The sequence below is a fragment of the Podarcis filfolensis genome, assembly GCF_964270895.1.
Source record: "Podarcis filfolensis genome assembly, chromosome: 9".
NCBI lineage: Eukaryota > Metazoa > Chordata > Lepidosauria > Squamata > Lacertidae > Podarcis > Podarcis filfolensis.
In genome coordinates this window covers 33,498,926-33,521,414 of record NC_139610.1, presented here as the reverse complement: position 1 = coordinate 33,521,414, position 22,489 = coordinate 33,498,926, and the positions used below count along the sequence as shown (strand labels likewise).

At 42.6% G+C, this 22,489-nt stretch overlaps 1 protein-coding gene across 10 annotated transcripts in view; it reads left to right on the top strand.

Moving 5' to 3' along the window:
• PALLD (palladin, cytoskeletal associated protein) overlaps positions 1-22,489 on the top strand; it is a 216,108-nt gene that overhangs the window by 61,258 nt on the left and 132,361 nt on the right. Inside the window, exon 1 of one of the 10 annotated variants that reach the window (XM_083631012.1) lies at positions 3,017-3,533. The exons of 4 other annotated variants lie outside the window; for them this stretch is intronic. The gene's annotated coding sequence lies outside the window, so the exon portion shown is untranslated. Of the gene's footprint in view, positions 1-3,016; positions 3,688-22,489 lie in introns of those variants that run through there. 5 more of the 10 variants (XM_083631011.1, XM_083631003.1, XM_083631015.1 and 2 more) reach the window with 5 other exon arrangements.

The window sequence follows — 22,489 nt, the reverse complement described above, 5'->3', positions numbered from 1 at the left end:
AAGCCTATCAGGCAGTGCCTTACTGGTGTTAGAAAAGGCCTAGTAATGGGCACTTTATCAAGAGTATCTTTAAACTTGAAGCTGATCCTGCCTAAGGGAGCTCATCTAAGAAAGAATAGTAGACAAACAATGCAATCATTTATTACTACTTTTATTCTTACTTGCTTGACCATGAGCCTCTCGATAAGATCTTATCTCACGAATGACAAAATTATGCCTTTTTATTTGTGCAGATTGCCTTGAAACCAAAGCCATATAACTCTGCAGCTGTGAATGTACTCAAGCAGGACCTTGTATTATTTATGTAGCGTGCTTCTAGTTTGATATGTGTTTAAGTCTGCAGGCTTTGTTATATTCCTGTGTGCTGGTTCCAGCTTTTGAAGGGTGCTTAGGGAAGATAGCAGTGTGGGCCACTTTCTCTGAAAGGAACCCCTCTGCAACACCGTCACTGCTACCCATTTACTTCTTCTGAGCTCAGTCCTTACAACCACCCAGTGGTGCTGGCCTGAGGCATTTTGCCACTGTAGGCAAAACGCCCCCTCAATGCTCCTCTGTAGATTGGGTCCAGCCCACTCTGTGCCCCTGCCGTTGCCAATATTTTTCTTTTCCCGAACCCCTTAACATCAAGTCTGATGAAGAGCTCTATCTGAATTGAAAGGTTGTGCACTATTTTGTGATGTTTTCATTGGTCATAATAAACAACTTCTGGATTAATTTATTTTTCCGAAATAGATATGACAATTTAACCAGCAGCCACATCTTCTAACTTTAAAAAGGTAAAGGACCCCTGACCATTAGGTCCAGTTGTGACCGACTCTGGGGTTGCGGCACTCATCTCGCTTTATTGGCCGAGGGAGCCGGCGTACAGCTTCTGGGTCATGTGGCCAGCATGACTAAGCCGCTTCTGGCGAACCAGAGCAGCGCACGGAAACACTGTTTACCTTCCCGTACCTATTTATCTAATTGCACTTTGACGTGCTTTCAAACTGCTAGGTTGGCAGGAACAGGGACCGAGCAACAGGAGCTCACCCCGTCGCGGGGATTCGAACCGCCGACCTTCTGATCGGCAAGTCCTAGGCTCTGTGGTTTAACCCACAGCGCCACCCATGTCCCTTCTAACTTTATGGACCTCTTTTTTCCACTTAGCTTATTTTGGGTGAGTATGTTCTCTCTGAGAGAATGGCAAAGTGCACCCCAGGATTTGGGCAAATTTCTGCCATAGCTTTCATGCTCAGAATAGGAAAGTGAACATTAAACAGCAGCAAGGAGGAGAAGCAGCAGAGTTAGAAAGCTCCAGAGCTCAGCAGTGGGCCCCTCTGAGAAGAAGTGGTCAGGTTCCCAACAATGCCAGCTCCTGACACCAGTCCTTATACATGTGGTACTCTTCCCACATGTTCAAAGTGCTGGTGTAAGACTCCTGAAAAGCAACTCTTGTCTGCTTTTTACCGATACAAAGCAACAACAGAAGCCTAATACCTTTGTTAGGATTAAATTAAAAGTTACTAAGCAGTGAGCAAGCTTCTGGGTTCACCAGAGCTCTTCTGTTGATTGGTTGTCTAAAGAGTAGTGGGGAGAGAAAATGTTGCTGGGCCCCGTTCCAGATTTTAATAGTCTTAAACTGGAATAGAGGGGGTGACTAATAATGCAAACCTATGGTTTTTTAAACTCAGAATTAAGTCGCTCTGCAACTTTGGGACTTGCTCCCTTCTAGGTATGTTTAGTTTTTTGAAGTATGCCTCACTGAACATATTTGGACTTAGTTCTAAGTAAAAACAGGATTGGGCACAGCCCAAGAGCAGTGGCTATTCTTCCTTTGAAAATATGAAATGTAGCTGTTGTTTTGATCTAGCATGGGACAAAATATATAGGTATTTTTTAGGGTACCGGGATGTTACTTAAAGGCAGGCTGCAGTCGTATTGATGTTCACCTGGGAGTAAGCCCCATTGAACTCAGTGGGGCTTACTTCTGAGTAAATATGCATCAGATTGTGCTGAATGTAAGCTATTGAAAACAGATGGTTGGAACATGTGCTTATACGTGTGGTGGGAAGAGCTACATATTCCAAAACTTTTGATGTGGTAAGTACATATCCAGAGCTATCGTACTTGTGCTTCGTATTGGGAGTATAAATCCGCTCTCACAGTAGCAACTATCAATAGCTTTCTGGAGTATGAAAAGTTCACTGGGCAGGAAGGAGATACTGTGTCATGAGAATGAAAGCAGCATACAGGCTTTTGGGTATTATGTATTAGTTTAAGACATTTTTGATGATATTAATTTATGTGCAGGGTATATTTCTTTGCATTATTGTTCAAATGCCACTTGTATTAGTAATCTTTTTGTTTCCCCTTTTTTCCTTCAGTGAATGCTCTTCAACAATTATAGCAGTACTTCTTTAAAAAAGTTTAGCTTGCAAACTTTGCTATGCAATACTGGGTTTTGAAGTTGGCTTAATATTGCACTAACTTGCCTTGTTAGCCACCTTTTAAATGTTACTTATTTAATGTTAAAACACTGTGCCAACTCTGTTTTATATATAAAAAGGAAAGAAAATGGCCTACTTTCAGAAAGTGAGCTTGGATTGGTAGAGGCCATCATTGACAACTAAACGAGGTGTTGATCGCGGGTACAGAATACACATTCCCCCCAACCAGTCGAATGCAAGAAATTGCATCGTCTGCCTTTTACCAAACATAGACCCCAGCCAGTTCACTGGAACTGCAAAGGGTTGGTGATATTATTATCGTTGGTGTCAAGGCGCCCCTTTGGAAAGCAGCCTGTGACGTCGTCGCCAACAGCAGCCCGGAATCCCAAGTGATGGGAAAGGAAGCAATTGGGGACTTATTGCTGCCAGGTGACAAAGGGAAACGCTCAATAGCTGTTGTGCTGGGGCGGATGAGGGGCGTGGCGGGCAGACCGGCTGGTCGGATAAAAGCCACATTGTGTTGAATAATTAACTGTTAATTGGCGCTAAACACTCCCTTCTGCCTGAGTCGCCTGGGAAGATTCGCAGAGCGAGGGAGTTCCAGATTTATTTTGTACAAACTGATAGTCCCGGGTGGAGAGGGGAAAGCTTTGCGCGCTTTCCTCCCACCGACCCACTCCCTGGCGCGCGCAAGCACCCGTGGGTATCCCGCCCCCTGCGGGATGACGAAGAAAGCCCCGGGGCGGCCCAGATAAAGCGTGGCCCCGCCACAGGTGCGCCAGAGCAGCCAGGGCAGTCCGGAGACGGAGAGCCCGGGTGGTTTGTGCGCCGTGTTATTTTTGGACATCCCCGGCATTCCTCCTCCTCCTCCTCCCCCCCGGCCCAGCCCCCCGCGCGCTCCTGCTGCAGGCTCGGCGAGAGAGCGCGCGCACCAAGACGCGCTGCTCCGCGGGAGCAAGAACAAGAGCAACAAGTTGGCCGCCCGCCAGAGGACTTCAGCTCGCCTTGCTCGCTGCCAGCAGCCTTTGTTCTTGCTTGGGAATCGCTCCGGACTCCTCGCAGGCGGCGAGCCGCTTCTCCCTTCGCCGGCTCCCGCGGCACCTCCCGGTAAGTGGCGGCGAATCCGTCCGCTGCCTATTAATTCCCTCTCCCTCTCTCGCCCATTCTGCAAAGTGGGCTGAATTGAGAGCAGCCGGGTCGGAAGCCGGCGAGCTGCTGATAACCCGAGAACAAGGAGGCATGAAGAGCGGTAGGTAGATAGGTAGGTAGATCAATAGATAGCTGGGTGTGCATGGGTTGGGTCTCTTTTTCCTAACACTGCGGTAAGTCCCAGTGGTTATAGGGAATTAGCAAACGTGATGCATTGAGGCGGGGGGGGGGACTGCTCAAAATGTGACTTATTTTTGTGAATGATCCTAGTCGTGCTCAGAACTGTTTCTTTACCTGAAAGTTTATGTTTCTGCCTTTTCTCCCCTGAAAAGAATGCAGGGCTTTTGCTAAAAAAAGATGCCGCAGCGTTTGCCTTGTTGCTAAAATAAAAAGGGGGGGCTTTGTTATTGGGCTCTGAGTAGTGAGCTTACTTTTTTTGTAAAGGGGCAGGAGGGACTTTCCTGGCTAGCAATAATAAGATAGCTCTGTCGAAGTTGTACTGTTTAATTCTTTAAGCCGGTGTGTGTGTGTGTGCGCATGCCTCTGGCTCTCCAGAGGTTGTAAAGCACCTATCTGCACCCAGGCAGCATTGCTTAATGGTTGGGGACAGTGGGAGTTTTAGCCTGGTTAGCACCTGAATGTCCTCCGGTTAGCCACCCCTGACAAGCAATGCGTACCTGAACTGCGGATATTATTCTGTCTGATACAAGTTACAGAAGTCAGTAGTAGTTCATGTACACCATCCCACCCACTTCCCCTTGCAGGACTCTGCTCAATGAAAGTCACAAATAAGCCATTCTTTAGAGCAGCCTGTTCATTCATTCAGCACTGTCTTCTCTCCAGCACCCCCTCGCTCTCAGCTTCTCAGTATGATTTACACAAAGCTAAAAAAAACCAATATAGGTACCAAAATATCTGAACATGCGTTGTTTTGAGTGAACCACAGGGTTCAGTGAAAAATGCTTATTCAGGCTTTTGTGCTACTCGCTGCCCTCATCAGTTTTCTTTTTTTTAAAAAAAATCCTATGTTTTCACCAGTAGCTAAGAGAGCTGGGCACAATCAGGCCAGACTGAAATACTTCAAAGGCCCGTTGAATTTCATGGGGAGAAAGTTCAATGCCCGCTTAACTTTCCTTTGAAATTAAAGAGATGGGTTTCTCTGCCCAGATCATGACTCCTGTGGTTGCTTTTGTATAGTACAACTTAGTTAAAATAGATGTGTGTATGGGGGTGGGATGGAGAATGGGAATATATCTCTGATAGATAAGAACTGTTGTTCCCACAGTGGCCTGCAAGTTAATAAAATGATTGCTTTCGGTTTGCATTTCCTTGTGCAGAAACACAGAGAGACTACTGTGTTAAGTTGAAGTTTAGCAACAATCATAGAAACCTCTCATGACTCTAAATGAAAATTGGATGTTGTCTTAGCAATATTTCACAATACTAACTCTGCTGTCCTGCTTTGACAGCTAGGCTGGGTCTATGAAATAAGAATCTCCCTTAGGAAGTGCTGTGTCTTAATATTACTGACGTGCAGTAAAGTCATAATGCTACTTGCTGTTTGTGCTGGCCACAAAATCCAGCCAAATTCCCTTGACAAAAATGGTAATCTAGTCTGCTTAGGCAAACAGAGAAGCATATAAGAGTTTAAAACTGTTGTGAACTGATAACTATTGCGCAAGTGTTGTTAAGGTCATGATTGAGTGTGAATGGAAATAGTTAGAGTAAAGCTTGTTTCGCTTCTTCCCTCAGTAGTCCTATCTAAGTCTGAATAACAATTCTGGCGTCTTCTGTTGATCTCTGCAGGGGCACACAGTGAACAAGTGTTCTGTTAATCTAATCAGCTGCTTACTAATGGGGATTTTGAGTTCTCATTTAATGTGGATGGAGCTTAAAGTTTCATTCTCTTTTCAGTGGCTTTCCCCCCCTTAACCCACCAAATGTTGTCACTGCATTGAGGGAAACCATCTCCCTTGCATGCGGTTGTTTAGTCTATTTATAAGATAGAATTCACTCTGTTGGAACTGGAGACTGGAACTACCAAAGATTCCTCTTCAGAGCTAAAATTGGAATGGTCCTTTCTGAGTTTGTGCTTTTCAGATGGTATTATGTCTGGCAATATTTTAAATTCCTCCATTTCCAGAGGTGCAATATCAATTCTGGCATGAGAAATATGCTGCTTGCTTTGGGGGGGGGGCGAGGCTGCAGTCCTGAAAACCACTCACTAAGGAGTTAGCTCTGTTTTAATGCACTGATTACTTGTAAATAAACATAGGTTTGTGTTGTGAATCAGTTCACGTTTCAAGAACTGGATTTTCATAGAGCTGGAAAGGACTAGAAAGTCGCAACAAATGGCCCTATGTAGGGTCCCTATAAATCCACCCCCTGCAGATTGCTGACCACCACAGTGCATGACAAATGGAAATCAGGAATGCACAAAAAGCACCAAGGTAAATATAGAGCAGCAGACAGCTCCAAAAATGCAAGCCGCAGGAAAAGTATGTGGGGAAAAGAGCGAAGCCTGGGTCACTGATTCTGACCTGGGATTCCCCACCACCACCTAATAAATCTACAGAGCCTCAGATGAAATACAAGACCACCCCACTCAACGCATCTTCTCTGTGCTGAGTGCATGCAGTTTATGAACACAAAGTCTGTCCTAAAACTTCTACATCTTAATTGTTTGAACTGCTGTGGAATAGTTCAATCTTATCATTAGTTGGAGCAAGTCAAACAATTAAGGTATAGAAACTAGATTCTAAAGGGTAGAAATAACCTGCTGTTTAGGTGATAGCTGTAGTCTTTCACCTTAACTTTGTTTTTGCTTGCACGGTGCACTGTTCTAAACATGTCATTTGACACTAAATGGGAACTCTCACATGGCTAATAATACAAATTTTGCTCTTGCTCTGGGAGCAGATGCTATGCGCTTGTTCAGGGGTTTACAATTGCAGTACTTAATTATTAATTGCCTGAATGCTTTGCTTAAATTAATGAGTAGAGAATTGAATCTCTCTATATTAAACTTTTAGGTGTGGTTAATATTGGGGCTTCTCTTAAGAAATGCTGGCAATCTACCTACAAATTGGCAAGTGTACTCACATAATTCAGAGAGTAATGCATATGTCTGCACCTTGTTTGCAAGGTTCAGCCAATTTCCTTGACCATACAAACCATGGTCTGAATGCTACGCCTGCTGACCTATTCAGCATACTTGGCCCACTTGGAAATGACATCACTGCACAATGCTGGCTGACAAATGCGAAGAGAGCTTGCAAACTTATGGAGGCAATGCTATGAGAGTCCAGGAGGGGAAGCAGACAAATTGGGTGGGAGGGATGACATTATTTCTGAGCTTTTCTTTCTTTTTTTTACCTCCACATCTCTAAATGATACCTGTGCCCTGTTGAATACTGAAAGTCACAACAAGGACTGTGGGATAGTACTGCGGGTTAATTGGCGTAGGAATTACAAGCTCCTTCTGTTTTTAAGGGGATGGAGGTAGCTTGGTACCATAAAAGAAGAAAAACATTGGCAGGATCACTAGGGTAAAATTACTTAAGGAGTTTTACTTATTGATGTGTTGGTTACATTTTTATGGAAGCGCACAACAATGTGTTAGCAGTAAATATAGCAAGGTCAACTCTCTAGTCCAGGCACCCCCAACCTGCGGCGCTCCAGATGTTTTGGCCTACAATTCCCATGATCCCTAGCTAACAGGACCAGTGGTCAGGGATGGTGGGAATTGTAGTCCAAAACATCTGGAGGGCTGAAGGTTGGGGATGCCTGCTCTAGTCTGTACTGATTGGCTGCTCCAAATATAGTTGGGTTTAGGAATACAAGGCCATCTTTGAATGCTGTAATTAACCAATGTATCTTCCAGCTGATTGTGGTGGTATATCAATATGCTTTACAGTTTCATTTGTTTTTTTAAAAATCCCACACTGTTCTGTCTGGTATTATCCAGCAGCTGTGGTTTGTGGTACCTTGCAGCGACGCTACAGCAGTTCAGATGGTTTCCTCCCAGGGCGACTGAACCATGATGTCACTTTCTGCCTTCAAGGCTTTGGATTCCGCTCTGACTCTTTACCCTGGGGAAGTGGGAAATGTCCCAAAAGTCAATTCCAGTGCAAATCTGCCTGCTCCAGCATATTCTAGCGCTTGAAAAAGTTAGCCACCAATGACTTTTGTGGTTAGAGCAGTTCAGAGCTGGTTAAATAGGATTTTGTAAAGGGAATGTGAAACATACATTTTAACAAAATACTATTTTTTTGTGTTAATTTTCTGCCTTATTGAGACCACATGTCTGCAATCAATATTTTTTTTTTTAACACAAATGTTTGGCTAGGTTGTTTGAACTGTTCTTTCTTTCTTTTATTGCTTGGAGAGAGAGAGTTGAATCATGTCAGAAGGCTTGGGTAAAGTTTTCCCACCCTCAGCTATTTAGCTGGGAGCCACCACCTGAGGCTGCTTGGTTGAGGGTAGGACTGGAATGGGAAGGAAACACCTGGAAGACTTCAGCCTGTATCTTAACCTTGTGTTTGCTCCTCCCACCCCTCAGGTACTTAGCTGGCAACCACAGCCTAGAGGCACAAGCTGAAGGGTTATTGATTGTAGCAATCAGCCAAGCAATCCCTGTGGGCCCTGTGATTCCCCTTCTACAAGGAACACCTGTACTTTCATCAGCAAACCCCACCCTTGAGGCTCTGTTATAGAAGTCTCCATGGATTCTGATGGGGACGACAGCTGACAATCAGCATATTAAGGAAAGGGAGCAATTTGGTACATGTGGAATTGTTACTTGGCTGCTGCTGCATAGAAACAGGCAAACTGGACTCAACCCACCCTCAGGGTATTTCTCAGGGTGGGGAGAGATGCCAGGTATGCTGTAGGCAATGGACTGCCCAGTGATAGGCCAATATCCTGAAGGGGAAATTGCCACTTTGCTGTTCATCTTTTTTCGGATGCCATTGGGGACCAAGGACTGCACCCACATGAAAGTGGCAGATAGATGGTGGCAGTACCCTGAGTGAGGTGCAGGGAGATTAAGATCTCCCAGGGTAAGAGACTGGGAGAGGAAAGGAATATTGACAGGTGAGGGCTGAGAAGGTCGGTCATTGTCTGTAAGGGCCAGGATTAAGAGTTACTTTGGGATAGAGAAAAGATTCTGTAATTGTGCACTGTTTTATATTTTTCGATACCATGCTACTGATTTTATTCCTTACTTTCTATGCCCTTGCTGTTATGAGTATCTGTTTTTTTATTGTTTTGTTATAATTGTATTTATATAACTGTTTCAATCATAGTATTGTCAAGACATTTTTGTTATGGGTTTACATTTGTGTTTCATGTTGTAAGATTTCCTGTGGTCTTCCGACGAAGGGCAGTATATAAATTAGCAACAACATCAACAACATATAAAAGATTTTCCAATTGGAGGATATTTTGTATGATGGGCACACTGCCAATTCTTCATGGTAGACCCACACATTCCATGCCCCACATGAGAAATGAATTCTACGCATGTTTGGAAGGCTGACACGTTAGACAATAGGCATAAACGGCATAGTCCAAATCTTGCTGCATAAACTGCCATACAACTTTGACCAGATCTGCACATTCAGCAGAATGGGTTAGGAAAGAGGTGTAGGCAATAAAATGTAATAAGGGTGTAGGAAAAAGGTAATAAAATAAGCCTTGGAGCAAATTACATGTTACACTTCCAGAGGTTCATTACATGCATTGTATGTGTCAGGGATTGCCAACAAGCTTCTGGGAATGGTGGTGGTGGTTCTGGAAATGGCAACAGTTCCTTTGCTTGTGGTGAAGCTTTTCTGGATGTGTTGGGGTGCTGAGAAATGTGCTATGTGTGTGATTAGAAATATTTGGGCAGAGCAAAGTGGGGAGATGTATATGTAGAAGTGTGTGCATGGGTGAGAGAGATGTAGTTCTTTTGTGTAATCAGTGTGCTGTGGCCAATTTAGCGTTACGCCACAAAATGGCAGCTGTTTTGTGACTGGCACTCGGCAAGGCACTTCTTATATGAGGAGCATTCAAAGATCTCTTTTGCCACATCTATTAAGCACTGAAACATTCACTTCAAAATGGGGGTGGTGCTTAAAGTGTGGTTACTTTCCATAAACTGCCAGTCAGTGTAGGAAACTTAAAGATACTTGGGAGAAGTTGACAATAGCCAGGGATGCCAACTTGAATAAAATATTGGGGGGGGGGCAGGTAAGCCCACATAATGAATCACATGGTGTGTCACACACACCATTTGAATGGCAATGCCCATCAACATTGCCCCCTCAAATATTTTATGGGGGGGGCGACGTGACCTTAGCCCCTATGATTTAGCTCCTATGATCTATTTCCATGCTGTGCTGACTCTCCCAGGAGCTGGAACAGCACTGTTGTCAATACATAGTCTCCTAATGCCTGTTTTTTGTGGATCTGACTGTTTATGTGTTACTGGGTCCAATTTATATTGATTGATTAAGCCCTGAATGACTTGGGACATAGATATCTGAGAGCACATACTTGAGAAGACCAACATTCCTGGGCCTTGAGTTAAGGGGAAGAGGCCCTGCTTGTTACCCCCACCCTGGTGAATGTTGCTCAGGGTGTGATAATGGAAGAGAAGGCCTTCTTGGTGGTGGTGCCCTGGTTATGGAACTCTCACTAGTGGCATGGGACAGCTATGTCTTTGATGAGCTTCTCTTGCCACCTCATTATTATTTTTTATCATTCATGCTTATGGTATATCTGATTAGCTTCTCTGACCTCTGAATTTAAAACATTAAAGTTGTCTGATTCTGTAGGTGTTTTGGTGTTATCAGGTGGTTTATTGTTTTTATTTCAATTGTTTCACATTTAACTTTTGTTTTATTTTTACTGGGCTTTCGGAAGCAACTTTGCTATCCTTTTTTCTTGATGGAAAAGTGTTCTACAAATACTGGACTAAATAAATAGCTATGTTGTTGCCCTTTCCATCTGACTTCTGGCTTCCCATGCCACTCCAGTTAACGTAGGAAGCAGCCATCCTCTACCAGCAGTTGCAATGTAGTGAGGCTGAGAACACCCAAAAGGGCAGGAGATCTCCTTAGTGTAATGTGACCATCTATTACCTGCCAGAACCCTTTAAATGACCCTTTTACAAAGTTATTTGAAGCTTGAAGCACCATCCCCCTCTGGTTCTGGAGTGTACATTTTCCCAGATGACAATGATTAGTCAGTGCATAGACCTCTTCCCCTTTCATTACATCTGGGATGGGGAACCTGTGATCTTCAATATGTTTCTGAACTCCAGCACTATCATCCTTGGCCACTGACCATACCAGCTGAGGCTGATGGAAATTAGGAGTCTTCTTAACAACTGGAGGGTCAAGGTTCCCTATTTCTGCATTATGCAGTAATGGAGTACCTCACTACAAGAGACAGACCAATGCCAAGGGGCAACCTGTGTTTTACAGGGAATTATTATTCACAAATAGTCTTCAGGATTGACTGGTACAAGAACCAACTTGTCTAGCCTTCATGGTGGCCCTTCACTTTCTGGATGTATAATAACCAACAAGCAGCCCTCAAAAGCTTCCCACCGCAGCTATCATCTCAAGACACATGGGTGCTTTTGTTGACTTTCCCTAGTCAGGTGTGGAAGAGGAAATTTGAGCAGGCAGGCAGACAGAGGGTAGTAGTAAGAGAGAAAGTACACTAGTCTGGTTCACTCACCTAATAGTTAGTAATTTACACTCATCTCATAGTTTGTTATTAACAAGAGCTTGTGGTGCTGTGAGCATTCTCTGAGCCCCAAACATACGTTTGTATTCACATGTAGACTTGGGTCTTTTTTGTTGGTGAGTCTCCAAATTGCATTGGAAATTATGCTGACAGTCTACCATCATCTGTCCAGAAACTGGTTTTGGCAAGCCTGATAGCCCTAAGAGACAGAAGGCAAACTTCAATACCACTATCTATCCACTGTGTATGTGTGTGTATTTAGTTTGTCATTCTTTTTAGCTGTGCTGTGGAAGAGTGAAGTAACTGCCCAGTCAAAACAAAATTAAATTTGGCAGGATCATTATAATCCTGTCGCCACATATTACCCGAGAACTCTTCTATAATATGTTGATTGTAGAATAGAGGATGCAAGACATCCATCTTATCTTTCTTCTAGATGATAACCACCACCCTAGCCTGCCATTATAATGGCCACCACAAAACTGTGGGAGTCATTACTTATAAAATGCTATTGAGCGTCCAGATGGAAAATTTTAACCTAACTTGGTATCTAGTTGTGTCACATTTTCCATTCCTTACAACCCTGTGTGACTTTTGAAATATGTACATTAATCATGGTTCACTTGAACTTTTTGCCCCAATTTTGATTAATTTCTTCGTGTTTGTTTTTCAAACCAGGGTGAGCATCTCTGTGTGTGAGAGAGATTTATCTAATAGTAATAAAGTCTAATTTCTACACCTTGTTTAACTGCAGTACTCCTAAGAGAAGCATGCAATTTGGCAAAGCCTATTTTGGGGGCACTGGAAATAGCTGCATTGGAAGCCACAGATCAGTCTCAAAAAAGATCCTCGGCTCCTTTGGGGCAGGTTAGGAGACTTGGACTCCTGCCAAATGGATTGCTGTGGCAATTTGAGTACATGAAGTTTGCAGCTAGTGGGCCAAAAGTGAGGTCTTAATGGGCTGTATGAGGCCCCCATACCATGTATTAGTTACCACTAATATAGACCTGCTACAAACATTCTATTTTAAATGATGATAAAAATCTACAGCTATACTTTGTAAATTTCTTTTTTCCACTATGTAATAATACTACTTAACTTATGAAGGGTATCTATTAAGATTTGTACTTATTGTCCAATATGGAGACAATACTACTGCTGCATGTTGGTGACTTGTGGAAGTCATTTGGTAGTTCACCATACCTCAACCAGTGTGATTATCAGCAGAGTATGTGGAACTCCAGCAGAATCTTCAGAGATTTCCTGCACCCAGCAGAACATCTTTTTCCAAAGTTTCCGGTTAAGGGAAAAGCTTCTCTCCTACATAGTTCAAAGTGTTCGTTGTCTCCAGACACAAGACGAAGCTAAACACTGCTATCTACTATACAGTATACAGTTCTATAAAGATATATATGCACAGATCTTCTAACACTATCACCATGATAGCTAACACTGATGTGTAAAACCCACAGTCTCTTCCCCTGAGTCTCAGATTCAGACCCTGACAGCCAGGACACAACCAAGACATGGACAAGATTGCAGGCATAATAAAAGCAATGCCCTAGAGACTATCCGTCTTTACATGTAGGCATATTTCCTGAACAAGTGGGAGGGTGAAGGACTCAGCAAGTCATACACTGGACTTTGCTGGGGTTGCTATGGTAACCCAGTGCACCTGGCACCCTTATCTAAGAACATTGACCATGCTGGCCGGGTTTGATGGAAGTTGTAGTTCAACAACCTCCAGAAGGCCAAAGGTTTAAGGCACTTCTACAATCTAAAATATTTTTGATCTGTTAAGACCTTCAGGATGCTCCTTTAAAGCATACCATAACATCCAAAGAATTTTGAAGTTTTCTCACTCAAGATGATGTCTTGAAGCACGTGGTGGTGGTGGTGATTATTTTTATCATTTGCAGCTCATCACAACGCCGTAAACAACTTGGGGTCAATGTACTTTTTAAAACAAAATCAAGAAAGACACCATATTCCTGATATTCCTGCGCAGTCTTTACAATCTGCGACTCAGGCACATCTGATGGTGCTTGGCAATGTCCGACTGTCCTCAACACGAAATTGTGCATCTGGTGTGATGGCACTGGGGTCATAGAACTCTCTGCGTAATGATATCAAGCTTTCACCATCTGTAATGAGTTTTAGGTGCCAACTTAAGTCTTGGTTGTTCCAGCGAGCCTTTTGACGAAAACAGTTTCCTGTTTTTATAACCTTGTTAGTTGCCCTTTTCTGTTCTTCTGTTTCGTTAATTAATTTTGCTTTGAATTTATTATGTTTTGGTTTTAATTGAGATCTTGTTCGCAGCAGAAATGTGCTTTTATATGGGTTTGTGGTACAGACATGAATAAAACAAGAATAGTAAATAGGTTGCTGGAATGTTGTATGTGGCTTACAGAGATTTCTAGGTTTTAAAAACTAATAAAAGCGAAGAAGAATGAATTAGGTAATGGACTGTGCATGAAATAATACAAAACATTGGCTTCTAGAAAAGTGATATCACCATTGGCTTTCATAATTTATTTGCCTAGTCTTTCCTTATTTAGTCTCTCTCTAGACACTTTTCAAAGAATGCCCCCAGAACCAAATTAGTCCCTTAAGCTCTTCTTACTTTATAGCATGCTTTATGCTAACAAATAGTGAAGGCAGTCCATATCCTGTTGCAGTCCATGGCTAAAACTTCCAGTTGTTGGTGTCTCCCCCCCCCCCCCGTTTTTTTAAATAGCTCTGGAGTTCACCCAAAGTAACCATAGAGAATACTGAAAAGGAAGGGAATAGAAAGGAAATAAGAGAACTTTATTTCTTCCAGGTCAATGAGGGGAATCAAGTGTACCCAAAATAACTTTAGTCACATCTCTTTAAAAAACAAAAAACCCTGTTTGACTAAATTGAAGCAATAACAAAAAGATGTTGCATTTTATTTGGGATATATTAAATAAGCAAGCTGGAAAGAAGCCATAATAAGCAGAATCCAAATTAAACACTGCTTGGAAAGCCAAATGTGTGTTTTCTAATATGTGTGAGTAAATTGGAGCTCTCCATTCAATTTTTCTGCCTCTAGGGACATACAGGCATAAATAATGGCAAACACATGAAACAAAGTACTTGGAAATGTTTAAGAATGCTAGTTTCTAAATGCCAGTTTCATATGTCTCAACTGGGCTTGTCTATACTGCTAGAGGGTGTCAATGTCGAGGTGCTGTAGAGTACACCTGATCCCTAGGAGCAACCTTAGAAATTGAAGTCTGTACATTTTGCATTTCATTCCCTCCATCATATTCTGCTGATGCTCCCTCCACAATGGTATAAAACAATCCAATGCATAATGGGTGTGCATGGATTTCGTTGCTCTGTGATTGCACTATCATCCCCATCTTATGCCGTTCACAACACACACACACACACACACACACACACACACACACACACACATATGCCTCTTCATTTATTTATTTTAAAATCAATTTGGGAGATTTTATGATCAAGTTGATGTAGCAGAGGAAAAGGAATTCTTTTGTGATTGAAGAATAAAACAGTGGTGCATAACACTAACAATGCATGTGTGCTTTCCAAGGCTAATCTAAAGCAAAAATGCTCATCCAGCAGCTTTAAATATCATTTGGAACAGGAAAAGCTTATGCAGGCCATATTCATTGTGTATTCCAACATTCGTGGCTTTAGCAGATCCCCTACTTTACTATAATTCCAATTTTCGATATACCTTCTCAGGAGAGGGGTGTTGTTGTTTTTTGGGGGGTGTATATTGGCAGTAACTGGCCACCTGTACTTACTTATCAACAGACATCTTTTCCCTGCACTCCAGTGGGAAATATGGCTACTATGGTGTTTTTCTTTCCTCCCAAATATATATGGGAGACTTATGTGCGTGATTTCCTTTTAACATTAACAGGAGTAGCCTGTATTGCACTACATTAGTAGACCCCCAACCCCAATATAGCTGGCAGTAATTTACTGCCTGATCAAGCAATATGAGAAGTTGTTTGCCATACATCCAAACCTTTGTTCGCTTCGCTGTGCTGGGGAGCCAAAAAAAAAAAAAAAAAGAGGGGAAAAAAAGGAAAGAGCTAAATGTCTTTATGGCTAACAACATTAGTAATTCTATACATTAAGGATCAAATCTAATTCTGCCGAGCCTAATAGTGGAAAGGAGGGTGGCCTGCAGTCAAAAGTACAGAACTCCGATACAGATTTTGGGTTCTGTTTAAGCTCTCCACAAACTGTCAGCATGAAAACAAGCTGCCTAGTCTTGCTTTCTCGAGAGAGAAATATAATAGGAAAGCTTACATTGCAAGACTTTTTTTCGTAAAGGGCAGCACAATACCCAGAAGGAATGTGATATAAAACCTCAGTCTTTTCTGAGCCTAATGGCACTAGCAGGCTGACATGGTTACGGTTTGGAGCTTTTTCAGTTCAGAAAGATGAGTGTAAAGCGTGGATGCACTAGAGGCATATGAAGTGAGTTTTGTTGAGACAATGGAAATAGAGAGGCTTTTCTTCCTTTCTCGTACTTGAATCTGGGCCCATTCAAGGAAGCTGAGTATTCGGGGCAGGCAAAATAAAGGATTTCTCCACACAGTGTATAGTTACTCTGTGGGATTTGCTCGCACAAGATGGCCACTTTATAAGAAGATTGCACAAGTTCTAATTACAGTGGAACCTCTACTTACCACCATAACCCGTTCTGGTGGCCCGTCCTTTAGACAAAATGGGTCACTGATAGAAGCACCATTGTACGCATGTGGAGATGGTGGCAGCCGCTTCTGTGCGTGCGCAAATTGCAGCAAACCCGGTATTTACTTCTGGTTTTGCTGTGGTCACGACTTGGATCGGGTCCAAGTAGAGGCGGTCGTAAGTAGAGGTTCTACTGTAGATGTGAGTTCAGTTTCTTAACCTAGAACAAGATTGGCTTGGGTTTCCGTACTCGTGGTTCTTAGAAACACTGCACCTAATAGGCTGAACAACTGCTGAATTATATAGCCAAGTGTGTTTCTAAGGCAGATTGAAATATACGCGGAGTCCTACAGTGATTTCATGCTCCGTTTTGCAGCTTGTAAAACAGTGATTGAATTTCCCCCCAAACCTCAGGCCTTTATATACATTATTTACACAATGAGTCCCGTCTGATTGGCTGATTCTGCTTACCTCCTGGAGCCTGATTGGTCTTCTCCTGCAGGCCAATCAGTTGTTGCATTCTAGGATCCTACCAGCCTAATAGGCTGATTAACTTCCTCCTGGAGCCTGATTGGCTTGCAGGAAAAGACCAATCAGTTGTTGCATTCTAGGATCCTACCTGCCAATTGTTCTGGGATCCAAGCTTAGTACATAACACAAAGTGAGAATGTTAATGCAGATGGGGGAAATCAAGTAGCAGATCCACTTCTCATATCTTATATTCCCATCTTCCTTTTTTCCAAAAGCAAACAGCAAGTGAATTCCCCGCCCCCCTTTTGCAGGGAGGGAAAGGGGAACAGGAGCAGATAGGAGGGAGATGCCTGACATCTCCACAAGTGAAATTATTGAAACCACTTGAAGAATGTAGATAAGTCCACTACACTTTGTCTTCAGCAGAAGACATTCCACGCACAAGGAGCATGTTGTACAAAAACATTTGGTCAAAAAGTAACAAGGTGTCTGGAGATTATATACATAAATACTACTCTACTTAGCTCTACTTGCTCTACTTGCATTTACATGCAACAGTTTCTTGTAGCTGTGAGTAAATATGAATAGTTTCTCACGGGATCATCACAGCGCCTAAATACTTGCGCACCTCCTGTGGCTTGTGTAGCTACCTCTTCAGTTGTTAATTAAATCATAGGGCTGGGAGGAGACTTCTTATCTTTCCAGCCCTGATTGACTAGGATGTTTGGAACAGGGAAGTCTCCATCTCATGCATCCAAACTTGTAAACAGCAGTAAAAACATCACATGGCAACTTCAACAGGGCTTCTTGCCTATACAGTATATAACAACGATGTGAATTAATTGTAATAAATTTCAAAACCTATACTTCTGAGCACCTTTGAAATTACAATCTGTAGTGGAGAGTTAATAAACAGGGTGTCTGCTGATGACTGAAAATAAATTCTTTTTCTAGTCAGTCTGTGACGTCCAAGTCCCTAAGCAGAGAATTGGATTTCTTCAGCATCATGCAACTAGGCACTTTTTGAGCCAGCAAAGAAGATCAGACTTCTTTTATTACTCAAAGAAGCTTCCTCCTGTTCTACAAACTGGCTGTTAAAACTCCATTATTTACAGTGGGGTCCTATATGCTTCTACTCAGAGGTTAGACTTATTTACTTAAATGGGACTTAATCCCAAGGATCGCAGTCTTAAGATCATGTTATCTAAACCTCCTGGTGGTGATCAGCATCCACACAAGCAATTTCCCTGTTTCATTTTCAGGCTTTTCTCTCTAGAAATGTGCCTATGAGGCAGTGCAGTCAGGGTGAGGAGTTACAATGTGCATACTCCTTCCTTTTGAGAGGTTTTGCCAAAAATCTGTTTTGTTTTTTTCCCCCCATTCAGTTTAGTTTTTTCATTAGTTTAAATTGCATTTGTTGTGTTTGGTCAGAATCCCCTTGTCCTCGTCCCTGTTGATTTCAGTGGGAGACCCACCCTGCAGTTTGCACCTGTAACTCTTGGTAATTTTCATCCAAAGTACATGGGCTTTTGAGGCACTCTAATCCCCTGAGGCATGAGAAGTTCCAAATTTCCAAGGGATAAGACAAAGGATTCCCATTTTACAGGCAACCAGACAACACCTATAAATTAAAAATACTGTATTTCTTTCCAAGTTCTCATCGCCTGTGTTGCTACTTGAATACTGCTTCTAGGTATGTGTGGGCAAGCCCATTCCCACTCTTAACTTATTTGACCTAAGGCTTAATACTGACTCAATGCTTGCTTGACCATGCTCTCATTTACTCTGCTCAGCATAAAACCAAGAACTTCTACAGAGATGCTGCCCCCTTCTTAGCTTTTTAGCTCATGACAAAATATTTTTGACCCTCCTGAAAAAAAGGAGCTAGTTCTTATAACTATTGCACAGTGGAACCTTGGTTCTTGAACTTAAACTGCCTGAAGACTTAATCCATTCCAGAAGTCTGTTCCGACTCCCAAAACCGTTCGAAAACCAAGGCACAGCTTCCGATTGGCTGCAGGAGCTTCCTTCACTCAAGCGGAAGCCACAGAAGCAGCTTCGGACATTTGGCTTCCGAAAAAACGTTCAAAAACTGGAACACTTCCGGGTTTTGGGCATTCGGGAGCCGATTTGTTCGCAACTAAGTCATTCAAGAACCAAGGTTCCACTGTATCTTCTTGTTATAAATATTGTATTCTTAGCCATTTTGAAACTGCTGGTCTATGCCCCTAATAAACTGTAATCTGTATTTACGCTGCTCTACGTAGAAAGCTGCCTTGTATGGAGTGAGATCATTACTCGCTTCATTTTATGTGGCCTACACTGACTTGTAGCATCTCTCAAGGCCTTCAGAGAGGATTCTTTTCCAGCTCTACCTAGAGATGTCAGAAATTAAACATGCACAATATAGGCCCCATCACAGCTTCAGGCCCTCCTCTTAACCACCACGGCTCTGAAAAATACTGCTGTGTTCGTGCGTGTTGGAAGTAGCTAGTGCGTCTACATGTGTAGCCCTTGCTTCTCAGATCTTGGTACATGTCTGAAAGATTTCCAAGTGCAGATGCCAAAAGAATGTATATGTCATTATCTCTGGGGTTTTGTAGAAGCATCAAGTAGGAAAGGGGATATGTTTTATTGGAGTTTCTGCTGCTGACTGTGCACAAGACTTTTTTCCCCCTTTTAGTTTCACAGACTTGAAAATAAATATGAGCCATAGACACATGATTTAATCTTCTTTTTAAAAAAGAAATTCAACGAGGTTGGGTTATCAAAAATGCATCTAGGTGCAAAGTTCATCTTCGTTTACATTGACACTTACTGCTTATGTGTGGTAAAAACCTTGGCACCCCCCCCAAAAAATCCCAAGAGGGAAAAATTTTCTACAGTATAAATGTTAGATTGTAGTAGATAAGCCACAGTCAAAGGAGAATTGGAAGGGACAAAGTCCACCCTTTTTTTGGGGGGGGGTGTATCATTCAACTAGACAAAAATTAAGGAAGCACAGGAGGATTTTGCTGAAGGAGAAATAGACATAACTGCTGTTTTAATGGAATTTTAAACACTGTAAATGACTGAAACACCCAACAACAAGTTGGTGACAAATTACACTTTGCATTCAATTTTTTTGTGGTTTGAAGAGATTTCAGTGGTCAGATATGTGGTGTTTCCTTTGCCCCAAAGTTTAACCTTTCTCATTCCACTTTTCCAGAAGCAACATGTTCTTTGACTCTGAATAACCCTGCTAAAAAAATTGAAGTAGAAATGGAATGCATCTTACAGGTCACATACCTAGTCGTTGCATATGAAAAGCGAAAGGAGGAACAAATCTCAGTGGAGATTTCATACCCTTTGTTTAAAAAAAAAATGTTAAGGAGTGAGAGAGGCTGGAGAACTGTGTGGGATACTTGTGTAGCTAACATAAAAGGTATAATTATGCAAATACCTTCCCAATTAAAGGAGAAGCATAAATGGAATTGCTTGAACAGAGTGCTAGAAAAACTGAAACTGTACAGGAAAGCAGCAGTAACTTAAAAAAAAAACACACCTTAATGATAGTAAGCATTAAGGATAAAAATTGCCTTTTAATTTACCACTTACCTCTGTTCACATCTTGTTACGGTCAGAAGTATAATTCTCTCCTTCGTCTATGTCTCTTGGTTTCAGTACAACTGTCGCTTTAAATTATCTTTTAAATGGGTGTGGAAAGAAAGCCTTCATTATTCCTCGGTGACCTTTACCAAACACAGGTTGCAGCAGGATTATGCATTAGAGGAAACCGTGAATTGTTTTTCTTAAGGCCCTAGTTTTTTAGCCAGCCAGTGGCTGCTCAGCTTTATTGCTGTTTCCTTTACTTTTTGAATCCCAGATGTGTCATCATGGTTGCATTTTTCATATATTCCTTCCTATGGCTGGATTGCTGTTGGAGGTTAGTGCAAGCACAGAAGTGGGGAAGAAAAAGACAAATTTGTATAATTGGGCTGCAATCAGCTCCAGTTGCTAAATGGGTACCGTTACTCTCATTCTGACAATCCAAACTAAAACTAAGATGCCGAGGCTGCAATCCTATGTTGATTTCAGTATGTCTAGACTTCTGGATTTCAGTGGGTTGAGAGACACATTATGCTGCATAGGATTAGGCCATTGAAATAATTTTAGTATATGGAATCTTAATTGGGGTGGGGGAAGGTCCATTCTACCCATATATCCCTGGTCTCTGTGGTGGTTCCACTTAACCAATTAAGATAAACAAATGATTGCATGATGGCTCTTGAAATGCAGTGGGGTGGCAGGGACTGCTCCATGTGGTTACAGTTGTTTCCCACATAACTTTGGCAAGTTTCATGACCCCACCAAAAAACATCTTGGCACAATGAAAGTGGCTGCATGTTCAAATCTATTCACTCAAATGGCTTGCTGTATGTATTTTAGCTCTACCAAGGGGTGTTTTCAAGTGTCAGCGTTTGACCTTCTGCAGGCAATGAAGGTCCTGGGAGGGAGGTAATGGGGTAGGAGAGATAATGATAGGAAGAGAGATATGTAGACTTTCGTTAGCTTGTGCACTGTGATTATGGTGCATTACTAGAACATGCTTTCAGCGGGGGGGGGGCTAACTTTTTTTTTTTTGCCCCAAGGGACACATCCATGCATGGCCAACCTTCTGAGGGCCAGGAGTATTGCCATCCTGCCTCATGCACATGGAGGACACACAGCCTCCTCCTTAGCTGATGTGTGCCCATTAGCTGAGGGTGTGGGAGTGCCACACCCTCCTCCACTCACCAGATTATTCAGTCATCTGGTTAACAGCGAGAAGGTGATGAGTAGGGAGGGGACAATGGAGATGAAAATTGCATCATCCTGCTTGAGTCCTGCATACTGAACAAGCAACAATTGCTTTCTTGTGTACTTTGGGGGAAGAAGGAGTGAAATGCAGGGAGAGGCCGTGTTTCCAACAACCAAACCTCACCCACCCACCCACCCCGAACACATGCATTTTTCTTGGTTGTGTGAAACTGCTGTCACTTGATCATTCACATATCATTTGATGAATGTGATTGGTCTCAATCATATGTCTGCACTTGATGGATGAAGAAATTGGCTTTGCCATTTGGCAGGATAATACAGAAAATTGGGCTACCCTAGACTACTAAGGGAGAGAACTCACTCTGGGGTGACCTGGCTGTGTGTTGGATGGTGGCAGTGGGGAGGGGTTTCATGTAATGCTTCTACCAAATGCTTCTAGGTACACAAGGAAATTTCCCGTCTATTATTTGGTGCAGAAGATCAGACTCAATGGCCTGGGTTGCATGCTATACTAAGCCAAACAATGGCTTAGCTCAAATTTATGGGCTCCTGGAGAAGAGAATGCAGCTGCTTTCTTCTTTCCCAGTCATTCTGCTCTGTGCAGAGCTAAGTCCTGGTTTGACTTTGTGTGTCGTTCAAACCTGAGCTAGTGGTTTTACCTCTCTCCAGAATAACTGCATGCCGTAACCAAGGTTTGTTCTGCGGTTTTCAGCTCATGGTTTGTACAGCAGAATTAAACCATGAACCCAAGTTTGAATAACACTCGAAAGCTGGCATGGCTCAGTGCAGCAGGAGAAGGACCAGGGAGGAACCAAGCACCCACAATCTGCTCTCACAATCTGAGTTTGTACATTCATTCCACGATTTGGCTTAGTTCAACATGCATATTCTCTGCCTCTTGTTCCTTACATTCTGTCTTCATCAACTTCTGGCTTGACGGATAACAGATGAGGTGTGTCCAGAAACACACTGATTTAGTGTGGGATGATTGTATTTGACAAGGCAAGAAATGAAAGGGCTTCATCTTGCAGTGGTATCCTGACACATTGCAGATGATCCTGCAGTGCTGGCACAGAGCATAAGCTTTCTCTTGCAGGAAAACGGCTACTGTACACCATTCTGGTTCTGGAGGGATCTTGCAATGCCACAAATGAAAGTTGCAGCCTAGCCCAGAATTATGTGTGCATGTCAGTGCAATA